The sequence below is a fragment of the Lycium barbarum genome, chromosome 1 (assembly GCF_019175385.1).
Source record: "Lycium barbarum isolate Lr01 chromosome 1, ASM1917538v2, whole genome shotgun sequence".
NCBI lineage: Eukaryota > Viridiplantae > Streptophyta > Magnoliopsida > Solanales > Solanaceae > Lycium > Lycium barbarum.
This window is the reverse complement of record NC_083337.1, coordinates 129,959,731-129,976,653: the sequence shown is the minus strand read 5'-3', so window position 1 is coordinate 129,976,653 and position 16,923 is coordinate 129,959,731. Positions and strand designations below refer to the sequence as shown.

General features: G+C 36.3%; 1 long non-coding RNA gene across 1 annotated transcript; it reads right to left on the bottom strand.

Moving 5' to 3' along the window:
- Positions 1–270: 270 nt before the first annotated feature.
- Positions 271–5,089, bottom strand: LOC132637799 (uncharacterized). The gene is made up of 2 exons (XR_009581582.1): positions 4,860–5,089; positions 271–559 (listed from the first exon to the last, which is right to left on the bottom strand). It is a non-coding gene; the product is annotated as an uncharacterized LOC132637799 (long non-coding RNA).
- Between the last annotated feature and the right edge of the window lie 11,834 nt (positions 5,090–16,923).

Sequence of the window (16,923 nt, the reverse complement as noted above, 5' to 3'; positions counted from 1 at the left end):
CTGGCCCAAAATACTTTATATTTTTTTGCCAATTCAAACCCAGAAAAACGTGTCTATCTTGAAAAGGAATTTGTTCAATTTGCTTCTCCTCTTTCAGTTTAAATGAAATATCTCCATATTGACATCAAAAACCTCTTAGTCTCCTTGTTGTTTAATGTATTAAAAAAAAACGTGGTTTATCCCCAATTAAGTTAAAAAATCAGTACGCATATTTCGGGTTTTTAAAAATTGTTTTAAGGATCTAGAGTAGACTAAACGACATATGCAACATACCATAACCAATTCCAATAATACTGTGGCTTCTACGAGTATGAATACAACAACATTCTAAGAAAATTGAAATAGCATAAATAAAGTAGGAATGATAGACTAGGGTTGTACCAAACCCCTAGTTAACCATTTATACCCATGGTTGGGCCTTCGTGTCATTTTCACCCATGATTGGGCCTTCAAATATATACTAGCTTCCTTTTTTTTTTTTTTCTCAAACTCAATAATTTCGAAACAATTTCCCTATTGGGCCTTTGGGTGGCTGGGCCTCAGCCCAAATGGCCATGCACTGAAGAAGGAAAGAAACAAAGACCCCGGTTAGTTTAATTCTTTATTGATCTTATCATATGTATAGCTATACACACTACATACATAGCATCCTAATAACTTATAAGTCCTATCATATGCATAATTGTACACACATACAAACATAGTATCCTATTTATTCACAAGTCCATGTAGTATGCATATGCACTTCCACGCCCTTAAACTCATCTGAAAAGACTTGGCTGGCGAGGAGGAAAAATCATCACATCCTTATTCCTGATGTCGCACAAGTTCCAAGCAGTTTCATGAACCTTCGGCATGGCTGGTCACCAGGGGAAGGTTCAGACCAAGCCCTCCCCTGTCTAAACTGCCTCTCCCAACCAATACAGTCATGGACACAGACTTACATATCCACATAGAGGCTTGAATAAATAGGACAAGTCTAATACACACAATTATAGAATATCCATAAATTAGTAGGAACCAGTGAAGAATATAAAGAGAAGAGATGGATCGTCCCAGCAAATGTACTATTCTAATGAATCAAGACCAAGGCAACTGAATATGATTCGGACAAGGAGGAAGTAACATACATGGAAATAATGTGACCAAAACTAGACTGAATCAAACAATCACAACATAAACAGTCATGTATAGGTGGCATAGTCCAAAGCAGTCTTGAATCAAGCAGGCATGGTACAAACAAAGCAAGCAGAGGGACATAGACATAGGGTAAACAAGCCTCAGTACTGGTATAATATAACAGAGATGAGCAGCAGATTTGACATTCATAGAAGGCATATAGAGTTATTCATATGATGCTCCCAAGAAGGATAGATGTCCTATTCACAACCAAAGTAAGTGTCCACATGCCTTTATATGTCATATTTTAAGCCTGGATAATTCTCACACATGATGTAGGAAATGTACAGGAGAACAAGGTTTGTAACTCTAGTAGACATGATATGGACAAACTTAGGCAGGTGAATCAGGTCATCTAATTGAAACAATCATTTTCCAATAAACAGCACACACGGTAAGCAACTGATCTCTAATTACTATGACATCAACAGAAACAGAGCACAAACATATCTGATTATGCCAAGGAAATATAGGATGGGTCATGGCTTTGTTAGCTTAATGAGCACAAGTGGGATATTGTATTGCCCTCAGGATCATTTAATCAAAGGTCAAGACAAAACAACTAGAATACAGGCAAGGTCAGCTGTAAGAACTGTAGAGAGTTTTTAAGTTCTAGTGATTTTATGTAAAGTTTGCAGTTTTAAGTATAGCAACTGCATTTTCACACACACTTTAAGCAAATAGAAAGACCAACAGTCCCAAGGATACACAGAAGACTCAATATTTTTAAATTTTAGAGTTTTGAAATCCCTTTTCGACCTTCTCCCCTAATCCTATTCCATTGTAGAAAGAAACAAGTTAATCCCATAAGAAGATGCACGTGATTTAAACATATTCCCAATTAGTGGCATGCTCTTAACTTTCTCATTTTTTAGCTGAACAGTATTCATAATTCACCTGGGATCATTTCAAAGTTCATTTGTTATTATTATACCCTTGGCTGGTGTTTAATGTTGCACTAAGGAGCAGTACACTTATTCAAACAGGGCCATGTTAATTTATTATCCTCTAACTGGATTTGGACTAGAAAGCTCAAGGACATATCTCAGAAGTTAAAGACATGATTCATTATCTAGAGTACCATAAAGAAAGAGTTAAGTGTATTCCCATGTCATTATGCTGCCAATCTAAATTAATGTAAGCTACTCCTCTTTCCCCTTTTTAATATTCTAGTGTTTTTTAGAAAAAAAAAACAAAATTTTTTACACAGATGAAACCAAACTAATGCGCACAGAAACCCATGTAGGTTTGAACTCTAAACCAAGTCTAACTAGATATTAGAGGGTCTTCACCCATTATTATATTGTCCAAATAAAACATTTTTTTTACTGATTTTTCAGCAATCAGTAATCACATACCTACTTGAAGTATTTTTCTGTTTCCAATTTTAAGCAATGCCTGCAATCCTCAAACTATTGTGTATCATCTAGTCTAGTCAACTAATCCCTAAAGCATACTTGAGTAGGTCAGCAAGTTCATTTGAATCCAAACATCAAACATTATGACTAGGTTTAGTGATTTAAGTGAACAGCCATTAGTGCAATGGAAGTTTATTTTTTAGGACCCATTTAACTCAACAAAAAAGAAAAAAGGCCACCAAGTTTGCAAACATAGAGAGTTGCACCCTATAGACTTGTGAGATATGCCATGATAATATTTTATTTGGGAAGAAATATACTGGGGATCAAGTGAGACCTGACCCTTTCTCAATCTTCTAGTAAGATGTCTTTAAAAAGACTCCCCATTTGTCAAGTGGTTTTAACTTACATATCTACACTCATGGTCCGCTTCTATCATCTTTAAGCAATGCTAAGAGGTTTCGATAGCTTAGATTATAAAGCTAATTTCCTCAAGGTTCCAACAATAATCCTTTTTTACCCTCTTCTTTTTACTCTAACAGGACGTATAAGATCTTATATGTTTATCCTTACTTTTAGGCCTAAGCAAACAATGTGATCAACAGTTATTATTAGATCATATTTCTCATCCATGTATAATGAAAAAGCAGGTCTTATGTTTTAAAGGCAAACCTCAATCCCAAAGCTATATAGGACTTAACAAAAACATGACCAAGCCTACTTCATTTCACCGTTCTCCTACTACTTTAAATTTGTTAAATTAGACAAAGGTCACCTATTAAACTAGGGTCAGTCCATGAAGAAATATCAATGTAGATGCAAGAGTTTATAGCACACCGACTTACTTTCATAACACAAGTTGCTTCACCAATTGGATGGGACACATAATGGGGCCTGGAAACAAAGAGATCAAAGGTAACAAAACAAGTTTTCAGATTCTTTACAACTATTTTCTCCCATTTTTTACATCTTTCACTCCCCAAAGCAGCCACTAATCAGGTTAAGAACTAACAAACACCTTATTAGCTGGCAAAACTAATAAGATTTATCTTAATCAACTTCAAGTATGACCTGGTCTTAAAGGTTTACCCTTTTTCTTTTCCAGTTCCACCAGACCTTTTAGGACTTAGAGATAGACTAGTTTTAAGATGTAAGACCTGTAATATGAGTTACACCAAGACAAGTTTGTAAACACCATATGTTTAAGTCACACAAGTTCGGACAAGAGACTGGAGCACTTAATCAGACCAAAACATGTTCATATCCATGTCTTTAATCAATTAGTTTTAAGATTTGCTAAAGACATAAGCAGTTTGGCACACATTCTGGCTTAGACTAGGTGAAACCATGAGCACAAATGTTTCAATTATTAGCTCAACCCAAAAGCCAAATTGAACCAGATCCAATTCCCAATTGTATTTTAGTTGAGAAAAGAAAAGTCTATTAAATAGTCCCGATTTTATCTTATTCTGTGTGAGTGTGGTCAATCAAGATGGAAAAAAACATGTTCAAGATACACTAACCACACTATTTCTAAGCTAAAATAGAGTCACTGAAATCACATAAGTAAACAAACCACTATGAAGACTAATCAGTCTATGTTAGGTAGGTTTCAACATAGTATTCAAACTGGCTACACCATTTTTCTCAAGTGAATCATAAACTAAACACACAACAAGATGGGACCACTCTTAATAACATGAACCAGCATTAGCAAACATTAAGACCCAAGCAGATTAACTAATACAATACCCTTAGACTATGCAAAATCTAAGTAAAGGAAACAAAATGAATTAGGAATTACCTTTTATACATGCTGCCAAGAAAAGAATGGATCTTAGAGCCTTATGCTTTAAATCTCGAGACTCAGCCACAAACGATGTAGAACAAGCAAAGCAAATAATTTTAGAACTGAGAAAAAACTCTAACTCTTAAGGTCAATGTCTTAAAATTTTACTGAGAAGCTTTTAAAAATCAAATTTTCTAGCTTCTTAGAATTGTCAAAACTTTTTTTCGCCCCTTTTCATGGTGAGGGTGGTGTTCTGTTTATAGAACCCCAAAATTCATCCAAAGACTAAAATTACTGATGAGATATAAACCTTATTTTCAGAACTAAACATTCAATATATGAAATTAATGATCCAGATCTAAAGATAACCAATGTATGTAGTCAGATCTGACCCATCTTGGGTCGATCTGAGCCAATATCAAAGGGCCATTAAGAAATCGTAAAAACAATAAAACAATACAACCTTAAAGCAACAGAAAATTGCAGGTTTGACTCGAAATCTGAAGAAAAGAGTAAAAAGAGGGATCTATTACCGTATTTGGGACGAGTTTTGAGTGAAATCATGTTGAACATTAATTGTTTCACTCTTTTGATCATGCAAAGACTATCAAAAGTCTGAGGAGTCTGCATTTTTTCCATATCTGGCATGGGAGAAGAAAAACAAGGGGGCGGCACCTTAGGGTTTTAGAGAAAAGGGGAAAGGGAGGAGAGAGAGAGAGGGAGTAAGGCTGCGTTTGTTGAGAGAAAAAATGAAAAATGAAATGAGGAAGTATTACTTGCTTCCTTATCCAAGCGATTTGGGCCGGGTCTGGTCCATTAGGTGGACTGGGCCTGGTCCGATTTTAAATAAAATGGATCTGGCCCTTTCCCCCTATGTATATCACGTGTGTATATTTACATATACCAGATGTATATACACGCATAGAGTAAAGTAGGTAATTTAAAAAAACTAAAATATCAATTATTACTCATAATATTTTAATTATAAGCAAATTAGGACGTAATTATCATATTTAAATAATTTAAAAGTGGCCAACTGTGTTAATGGGCTTAATTTTGCGAATATGGCCTTAATTGATTCTAATCCAACTGATTATTTCAATTATGGCCATATTTGGCCTAATTAGCAAATTTTAAAATTAAATTGCATTAATGACCATAATAAATTTGAACCAATGAATCAAGTTATTTCAAATAAGGCCATTAAGAGGCTAATTTTGTAAAAATGGCTCCAATTTCCTTAAACCGTGAATTGGTTGAATTAATTGTGGCAATAACCAAAATAATTAAAAATCAATTTGAAATAAGGACCACTTAATTGACTAATTAAAAAAATTATAGACAATTACAAATAATTTTTGACAAATTACACAATTATACAAAATTAAAGATTGAGGGTGAAATGGTCAATTATTTAAATTAATAAAAATCCTTGGATTGAAGGGAATAAAGTACTTGTTAATTTTTTTTTTGACAATTTGAACAACCAAATAAATGATTATTAGTTTTTCAACAAAAATGTCCTTTTTCCTTTGATTAAATCTAATAAATATCTCAAAAATGTCATAAAAGTTCCAATTAATTTCTCAATAATTTTTGATGGCCTAAAAATCTTTTCATTAATTTAAAGAAGCAAAATATTGATCTGAACAATTTATAAAAATTATTTAAACCCTTCAAGGTGCATAGCTTGTTTTATTTATATTTCAAGGACTCTGAGTGATTAAAATAAATTACGAGAGATCAAATATTAGGTGTCAACAACTTCCTCTTCAGTGCTTGGGGATGGTGGGACCATCCCAGAGAGATGAAATTTAACTAATCCTAATTTTTGACTGACCCGACTCATTTCACCCTTTATCTTCATGCAATTTTCACATACGCGGTCAAACCCTGGTTTCTTGGTTTCCTACATATCTCAAGTTATATGAGAATTCAGGCCACTTGTAGTTCAACTCAACCAAGGATTTTTAAGTGATTTGGAAGAAAAATCCTGAGATCCCCAGTGTTGTGACCAGGCTCCTCTGGACGACTGTTAGAATGTGATTGACTCTCTGGTCTCGAGCCTGCCTATATGTCCCTGGAAATCAGGTCACATGTAGTTTGACTTGCTGGAGAAGAGTATGTCCCTTATGTGGGAGTACTTTCGGATTTCCTGGCGTGTGTCCGACCGGTCGCGATTTTTAGTAAAGAAAAATAAAAACAAGACAAATTATGGCTGAGTCTGTTATTTGATGGCTTCCAAATCATGGTCAAAGATCTTGACTCTCATGGGCACCCTATCTTGACTGGTTGCGTAAGAAAAAGTTCCACGTTTGCTCTGCAATTCTCCTGGATCTGGTTCAGCAAGTTGGCTTCTTTTTGGAGGTTGTGTGCCTTTTCCTGGATTTAACAATATGCACATATCCTTCGTGGTATTTTTTAGATGAAATGGCCCTCTGGGCTATTTGCATGAATGCCCCTCTTGGCTTGTTTGAATGAATGGCCTTTTTGGCTATTTATATGAATGGCCCTCTCGGCAATTTGTATGAATGACCTCTTGGCTTGTTTGTATAGATGGCCCTCTTGGCTTGCTTGTATGAATAGGCATCTTGGCTTGTTTGTATGAATGACCCTCTCGGCAGTTTGTATGAATGACCCTCTTGGCTTGTTTGTATGAATGGCCCTCTCAGTTTGTTTGTATGAATGACCCTCTGGCTTGTTTGTATGAATGATGTTGACAGCTAATTTTCAACTCATAAAACGCATATTTTAATTTTCAAATTTTCCGAGTCCAAGACGAAGGATGCCCTTAGAAAATTAAGAATTTAAAAATCCCAAGGCAATGACAAAAAAATGACTTTTAGTTATTATTTGTTATAAAAGTTAACAACTACAGGAAATTAGAAGTTATTTGTTTTCATAAATATAAATCAAAAAGAAAATACACATCCCGCTCCATCTAACTTGAGAAAATTATTAATTAAGACGACGTATGAATTACGATTTTTTTACCACATTTTCACCCCTTTAAATATTATCCGGAACTATGTCAATATTGGGTTTATATTAAAGCTCGTATTTTAAAATGGTGTATTCCAAATTTTCTTTTTATAAAAAATAAGTTTACGATAGGTTTATAGACGAATACGTATTTTCATGAAATTAAGTAATTATTCTAAATGGAGTACAAAGTTTGAAAATAGTGTATTTTATACATAGGGGGCCTTTTAAAATAATTTAAAAACTAGGGGGGGGGGGTTAGATTTTAAAAGGGGGTTGGAAGTTATAAACAAAAGCTTCCAAACCCCTCTTTTGTTTTGTCTTCGTCCACATCCGATCCCCTCTCCTCTTTCTCTCTCAAATGGTGATTTAGGGCTTATGCTACGATCAATCATCAAGCAATTTTCATGGCTATTCCATGGCTAATTTTCGAGGGGTTTTGTTCACCTTTCTATCCTAATGCTATTATCAGGTTTGGTTTTATGTTTTACTTATATTTGCATGTCCAATTGAACCCCTAATGGGATGTTACCCTAAATTCTTCTGTGTCATGGGAGCCACGGACAAAAGCCATCGAGCTTGCTGTTATCTTGGTCACCATGACACCAAGAGGGGGTTTTTAAGGGGGAACTCCCATTGCATTCGGGTAAAGGGGATTCTAGGGGATTTTATCCTAACTTAGTACCATTGTAACGTTGGTTGTACTATTTTTTGGTTGTATGTGTGACTCACTGTACTATCCTAGTATTTAGGGATTTATTGGATATTTTGTGTGTAATTTCTAGTACTATCCATTTGAAATTATCTGATTTTTGTTAAAATTGTTGCATATAGGATAAGGTATTACAATTTTCCTAGGAATAATTTGGTCCTTTACTCGAATTTGGATTTTTTTTTTGTGAGATTGAAATTAGGGTATTTTGGGGGGAAATTTGTTTGGATGAAAGACATTCCCTTTTTTGTACCTAAAGCCCTAATTGTTTGCTATAAATAGAAGGCAATTGTGCCATTTTTAAGGATTCGAACCTTTGGCTAAAATTTTCTAAGCATTCAAGAAATATACAATCTTTCTACTACCCATATACACTGAAAAACCAAAATATATACTATATATATTACCCATATAGTACAAATAGACCACTACTTTAAGAGTACTATAAGATATACCTACTTATAGTATTCTAATATACACATATCATACAAAGATTTAAGAAGAAAAAGGTTGGTTTACAAGGTTTTCAAGTGTTGGTGTTTGATAGTTGACCAATCCCTCCATTTTGATCTTTTTGTTGCCCTACAAAATGGTAACACTTCGATTCCAACCTAGTTTACTCTATATACAGCTTATATTGTTAGTTCTGTTACATAAAACATATTATGCCATTTAGCTTTGAAACTGCTTTGATATGTGAAATAAGGATATGGAGTTTGTTTGAGTGTTTTATGATGTTTAATATATTTTAGAACTTTGAAAATGGATGTTTGAGCCAAAGAAACCTATATTGTGTTCATACTCACTGTTTTTACAGAATTCTCTTTTGGCTCTGAGATATTTAAGTTGTTTCAAGGTTTTGAGATGTTTGTTAGTGGTGTCTTGATGTTTTAAAGGATTTGATGTCTTAAAATAGTTTTAAGTTGAAAAAAAGGGGATATGTTTATGATTGGAGTTATTGTTCCATTGGTTACTTGAGGTTTGAGGTGTATTGTTTAGTTGTTTGAGGTTAGGACATGAATCATTGTGTGTTTGCTTGTTTGTTTAAAGGATTTCCTGTTTAAATGGTTTCAAATAAAGTTCATAACTTGTTGTGGCTTAAACACTGCTTTTACTAAACTTCTGTGTTGTATCAAGAATTGCAATCTTGATGTCCTATCCCCTATTTGGTACTGGTCATGTTGTGTTTCCTGTTTTTAAGGCTTTGAAGGCAAAACTGAGATAAAAATGTTTTTTTTTGAAAATTTTTGTTTGTATCGTGCTTGTTTGACCTCTTGCTAGCCTCTTAGGACTATTTTACAATTTAAAAAATGGATTTAAGAACTTTCCTTTTTTGCTTTCTATATGTTCAGTGCCTGCAAACTAGTCTAAAAGGGTTTTTGATATACCCCTTGAGTGAAACCTAGTCTCAAAAGTGGTCCTGGATGTTTATTGTTCTTGTTTACCCCTAGCAGGATGTGTTTTGGATTTCCTGTGCTATTGTTTGAAAGAAAAGAGCTTGCCATGTTTAAAACCTTTTAGAATGATTCATGCTTTCTTCCGTTTAGGTTTACCTAGTTGTGTTAATATATGAGGATTTGGATTTGTGTTTCTTAAACTTACTTGTTGATTTTATGTGCTATCCTATCCTATTTGAACTTTGTGGAGATAAAATGGTTTTCTCAACCTAGTCTAATGAATCTTGAGGCTGTAACTTGGTTACTTGTTTAATGAAAGAGATTGAAAAGGGTTATAGTTTGTTTTTAAACTTTAGATTAGTTCACTCTTTATGTGCACATGGAATTTGACTTGCAAACTGTTAAAAGATGAGGTACTAGCATTTGAAACTTGTTGGTTTGACACTAAAACTGGGAATGAGAGAGGAATGGGGTGATTGGTATACTGTTAGACCTGTTTTGCTTTTGTGAATCAAGTGACTGGTTTCTTCATTTGAGTTTACTTATTTAGAGGATTCTAGTAGTACTTGCTATAGTTTGTTCTTTGTGCCTGTTTTACTGTTTAGAATCTCCTTTGTGTATCTTGTTCACCTAGGCTAATTAGGATGATCAGAAAAGGCTAAAGCAAAGTTAAAAGGCTAAGTTGATGTCTATATTTCTCTTCTTGCTATCATTGTGTAACTTGAGTTTCTTGCCATCCATTTGCTCCTATGTGTTAGTTTGAGCATGAAGCTAGGCCTAATATGTTGATTTGAGTGTCATATTCTATATGTGCAATCTTGAGGCCGCTCAGTTGTTTAAAAACTGATCCTGGATACTGTATATATATATATATATATATATATATATATATATATATGCTTATGTGCTGAGTGTATGAATTTGGTCCTACTTTGAGATTATCTGTTGGCCAGAGGGAGTGTCATGCCCCTATTAGTGCTATTTGAGACCTTTTGTGTTGATTGAGAATTTTTCTTAAGCCTTGTGTTGCTCTGAGTAGATCTTATAGATTATTTTGATTAGTTTGACATATGTGTATCCCTTGTCCTCTTGCATAATTTTGAGAGTCAGTTGAGATTAGCTATCATGTTTGGAGTTCCTATTAGGACCTGTTATTTGCTAAATCATTTCTAGCACTTGAAGTTGAATCTTAACTTAGAAATTGAGAACCTGGAGACTTAGATCATTTTCAACCTACGACCTGCATTCTACTTGTCATTTTTATCCTGCTATAAGCTGAGCTAGATTAAAAGTAATTTTGCATTTGAAATGAATTTGTACTGTCTGATCTTGAACTTTGAACACTTAGAGGGAATAAATCTAGCCTTAAATTAGTAAGATAATCATAGTAACTCATAGTAACATCTACTTGCACCATAGGAATCTCTACTTTCATTTTTTGACTACTTGAGATTTGCCACAATCTTATTCTGAACTTAAGATTACCCTGAATCTGAGACCATTGTTGTGTTACGTCATTTCTCCTATTAGTCTATCTTGAAAATAACTTGAACTTGACTTAAGTTAAAATAGATTGGAGGTACACTTAGTTTGACCATGTTTGATCCTAATCCTACCTATTAGCTAAACTGTCATCCTAAAACTGAATTTAATGTGTTACTTGTAGCTTTTGAAGGTTTATTTATGAGTAGTCCATGTTTCGCTTGTCTTCTGTGGATTCTTGATTACTTGTTCTTACACCAATGCCCCCTTATTTCCCCTTCAGTAACTTGTGTGTTGTGTTACTATGTTTTCTTGACATAGTAAAGTATGCTGTTTTAAGTATAGAAACTGCATTTTCACACTCACTTTAAGAAAATAGAAAGACCAACAGTCCCAAGGATACACAGAAGACTCAATATTTTTAAAGTTCAGAGCTTTCAAATCCCTTTTTGACCTTCTCCCCTAATCCTATTCCATTGTAGAAAGAAACAGGTTAATCCCATAAGAAGATGCACACGATTTAAACATATTCACAATTAGTGGCCTGCTCTTAACTTTCTCAATTTTTAGCTGAACAATATTCATAATTAACCCGGGATCCTTTCAATATTCACTTGTTGTTACTATAACCTTGGCTTGTGTTTAATGTTGCACTAAGGAGCAGTACACTTATTCAAACAGGGCCAAGTTCATTTATTATCCTCTAACTGGGTTTGGTCTAGCATGCTCAAGGACACATCTCAGAAGTTAAAGACATGATACATTATTTGGAGTACCATAAAGAAAGAGTTAAGTGTATTTACATGTCATTATGCCGCCAATCTAAATTAATATAAGCTACTCCTCTTTTCCCTTTTTAATATTCTAGTGTTTTTTAGGAAAAAAAAACATTTATTCAAACACAGATGAAACCAACCCAATGCACATAGAAACCCATGTAGGTCTTAGCTCTAAACCAAGTCTAACTAGATATTAGAGGGTCTTCACACCTTATTATATTGTCCAAATAAAACATTTTTGACTTATTTTTCAGCAGTCAGTAATCGCATACCTACTTGAAGTCTTTTCCTCTTTCCAATTTTAAGCAATGCCTACAATCCTCAAACTATTGTGTATCATCTAGGCTAGTCAACTAATCCCTAAAGTATACTTGAGTAGGTCAACAAGTTCATTTGAATCCAAAAATCAAACATTATGACTAGGTTTAGTGATTTAAGTGAACAACCATTAGTGCAAAGGAAGTTCATTTTCTAGGACCCATTTAACTAAACAAAAAGGAAAAAAGGCCACCAAGCGTGAAAACATAGCGAGTTGCACCCGATAGACTTGTGAGATATGTTGTGGATCAAGTGAGACTTGACCCTTTCTCAATCTTCTCCAAAAATGTCTTTAAAAAGACTTTCCCATTTGTCAAGTGGTTTTAACTTAGATATCTACACTCATGGTCCTCTTCTCTCGTCCTTAAGCAATGCTAAGAGGTTTGGAAAAATTAGATTATAACGCTAATTTAATTGAGGTTTCAACCATAATCCTGTTTTACCCTCTTCTTTTTACTCTAACAGGACTTACAGGATCCTACATGTTCATCCTCATTTTTAGGCCTAAGCAAACAGTGTGATCAGCAGTTATTATCTGTCACACCTTGGAAAATTCCCCATTAACCTACAGTGAATATGATAGCGAAGGGCATGACGTATATGACATTTTGATAAGTAAGAAATAGCATTTGATGATCCTAATCGAGATACAAAGACATTTGACGCAAAGGAAGAAGGTTGTAAAAGGAAGTAAAGGATATGTTGCGTGTCGGGTAAGAATTATGAGCGACGAGTTAACGATGGCATAATGATGTCTTGGAGAAGAGTGATAATGTACCTTAGGTTGGTATTGAGGTGTTAAACAAGTGTCAAGAAGGTTCCATAAGGATCGGAGATTAAACTAGTCGACGAGAACGAAATCGGAACAGCTAGGCATTATACGGCCCAACATACTGGCCGTAAAAATTATAGTGGCTGTATGTTAGGTCGTATATTTAGCCAAGATAGGAAACCCTCACTGGACCAAACATATGGCCAGACATACGGCCCGTATAAAATGTACGGACCGTATGTTGGTCCGTATATCTCGGTCAGGACAAATTTTAAGTGTTAAATATAAGGACCCTCTCTCATTATTTCATTTCATTTTCAACTCACCACACTTCAAGAAACCTCTAGAACCCTCTCCATTATACATCCACAAGAAACCAAGAGAAATCTATGATCAACTACATCAAACCCACAAAATCAAGTGTAGAAAACATATCAAAGTTCATCTAAGTCAAGAAATCCCAAATGAAGTGAGCTAGGGTTTTTGTGCAAGAAGAGGATTCCCACTCAAGGATTATTCATCCATTATCTAAGGTGCGTTTTATGATCATACTTGGTTGTTTAAGGTGTTGAAAGTTAAAAACACATGGATTGTAGAAAGATATAGAAAGTGGGTCATAAATGTGGGAATAGTGACATTATTGGGTGAAGGTTTGGATCGAATTATGAATATTGGTATGTTGTGGTTGTAAGTATGTTGTGAATGACATTTAGACCATGGAATAGGTATGGTATATGAAAAAACGCGATAGTGAACTATAAGCACAATTATGGAGAGATTGAAGAGGAATTGTGAAATGCGGATAATGTAGATGAATGATGATTGTTGTCTATTATATTATGAATGTTGTTATGAATGTTTGGGAGTAGATATAGAATATGGGAAAAGTTGTATAAACAAAGGAAATGCTGCCCAATTTTCTTTAGCTTTAGTAAGCACGTTTAAGTGATCGATTAGCTAATGTTAATGCAAATTCTCTTGAAGGTAGAAACATGGGCATCGAAGGAGAACAAACAAGCGATAGATTAGTTAAACGAAAAAGGTATGTAAGGCTGGTCCTTTCTTTCAAGGGCATGAATCCTATGGTATGATTTTTCCTTCTTCTTCATGAAACTCCTATATCCCGGAAAGCAAATATTCTATGTTTATGAATAGCCATATGAGATAAGAGACACATTACGAACCCAATAATGATGAGTTAACTATAGAGATTCTAGAGTCCATGATATGATGTTGTTTATTGTATACACTCACCTTATATACTATTTCCTTCAAGGTGAGGCAGAATGCTTATGAATGCTCCATAACGGAAATCGGGGGTTCACGACCTTATGTCACCCCGATGGAGTATAATTGTCCTACATTCCCAGTCATGCATTATAATAATAGTATGATGAGAATATGATAAGTCTATGAGATGAGTACATGATGATATTACACCGCGCCTATATGGCCGGGCAGACACCGCTAAGGCGGCAGCGTATACACCATGTCTATATGGCATGGGCAGACACCACTAGTGGGCGGCATGAGATGGTACCCCGGATGCGGGAGGCCTGGACGCAGGCTATTGATTATCACACTGTACCTATATGGGCGGGCAGCTTATAAATTTATGCATATATGATATGATGACGATTATGAAGTAAGCCAGCATGTGTTATTTCTTTTATAAGTGACAGTCATATATAGTTGCTCCTTATTGATGCTTCTTTTATCTCTTTTATGTATTATCATTACCTATGCCTCTCATACTCAGTAAAATGTTCGTACTGACGTCCGTTTTCTTTGGACGCTGTGTTCATGCCCACAGGTAGACAGGGAGGTGAGCTTGATCCAGACTCGTAGTAGTTGTTAGCTGACTTGAGAGCACTCCATTGTTCTGGAGGTGCCTTTGATTATTCTTTTGTGTACATATGTATATTTTGGGAACGACGGGGTCTTGTCCCGTCTATATGTCTAGTACTCTAGTATAGGCTCGTAGATACGCATGTGTGGGTAGTATGGTCTCACGATGCTATGATTGTGTATATATATTATTGTTTTGATAGCCGAAGGGCTTATGTATATAAAATTAATTATGTTTTCAAATGAAAAATGACTGTCTTTTGATTATGAGTATATGTATGGGAAAAAAACATATAATGACTATGACGAGTAAGGATATGAGTGGTGCTCGGTGGTTAGCCCCGGGTACCCTCACGGCCCCTAGTAGGGTCGTGACAAAAGTGGTATCAGAGCAGTTCAGTCCTAGGAAGTGTCTACGAGCCGTGTCTAGTAGAGTCTTGTTTATGGTGTGTTGCGCGCCACATAGATAAACTAGAGGATACGGGGCATTTATGAAAAATGACCATCTTTCATCTTAAGATATCGTGCGATAGAGTGGTGTTATAAGATTTTCCCCTCTTAATAGTGTGTTATGATTTCAGAAAAGCCGCCAAAGGGAAAATCTATAGCCGCCCAAAAGGGCAAGAGTACGATGAAAAAGCGGGTGGAAAGAGAGATTCCAATGAATGTAGAAGAGGGCGAATCACATAATGAGGCCCCATCTAGTACTTCCTCCACCCCGCCCAATGAAGAAGAACAAGGAGGAGCTTCAGCTCCAATTCCTCTACCGGTTGCTTCGGGTCAACAAGTGACCGAGGCCATTCATCTATTGACACAGTTGGTTGCCACCCAGGCACAGCGGCAGAACGTGATTTCAAGTGATTGGGCAGCTAGTACCAGAGCCCGTGATTTTATGAGTTTGAATCCTCCGGAGTTTTTCGGGTCAAAGCCGGATGAAGACCCGCAAGGTTTTATTGATGAGATGCTGAGAACATTGAGGATTATCCATGCCTCCCAGACTAAATCTGTGGAGTTGGCATCTTATAGACTCCGAGATGTGGCGGTATTGTGGTACAATAATTGGCTAGCATCGAGAAAAGAAAATGCGCCTCCTTCCGTTTGGCTAAAATTTGTGGATGCCTTCATCCGCCATTATTTGCCACCCGAGGTCTGCGGAGCTAGAGCGGATAGATTTTTAAATTTGAAACAAGGGAATATGAGTGCTCGGGAGTATAGCCTTCATTTCAATTCATTGGCTAGATATGCCCCGACTATGGTGGCCGATATGGGAGATAAAGTGCACAGGTTTGTGAGTGGCTTAGGGCCACATTTATTTAAGGATTGTTTGACGGCTTTGTTGCAAGATGGGATGGATATTTCCCGAATACAAGCCCACGCCCAGAATTTAGAAGGACAACAACCTCCGCAAAGGGGTGATCATGATATCGATTGAAGGCAAAGCAAGAGGGCTAGATCTATGGGGGCAGGAAGTGATTATAGAAGGGGATCGAGGCAGACTTATTCTAGATACTCAGGCCAGTCGGTGAGTAGTGCAGCCCCACGATTTGCAGATAGGAGATTTGATCGCTCCTTTCGTTCAGGACAGGGTCAGCGTTCGAGGGCCTCAGATTTTCAGTTTGGGGGAGATTATAGTCAGAGGAGACCACCAGTACCGCGATGCTGCCAGTGCGGTAGATTTCATTCCGGAGAGTGTCGCCAAGGTTCGGATGCTTGCTATGCCTGCGGCCGGGTTGGGCATACGATGCGAGATTGCCCGTCGATGAGTGGTAGAGTTGGGGTCCACCCTACAGGATCAGTGGCTGGTTCATCTTCAGTGTGCGTGGTGGGGCAGACATCCCAGATTTCAATAGGTTGAGGTAGAGGCGGAGGGGGAGCATCTACTTTAGGTGCCACTCTGCCTCGTGTGTATGCTTTAGTCGGACGACAGGATCTCGAGTCCTCCCCGGATGTGGTTACAAGTATATTATCCATATTTTTCCATGATGTGTATGCATTGATAGATCCGGGTTCTACCTTGTCTTATATTACCCCGTATGTTGCTGGTTGTATTGGGGTAAAACCTGAGCCAATCAAACCTTTTGAGGTATCTACTCCAGTTGGTGATCCCGTGATAGCTAGACAAGTATATAAAAATTGTGTAATTGTGATATGCGACCGCCAGACCAAAGCTGATTTAATTGAGCTAGAAATGTTAGATTTCGATGTGATTATGGGTATAGATTGGTTGGCCTCATGTTATGCTAATGTTGATTGTCGGATGAAAGTAGTTCGATTCCAATTTTCGGGCGATCCCGTGCTTGAATGGAA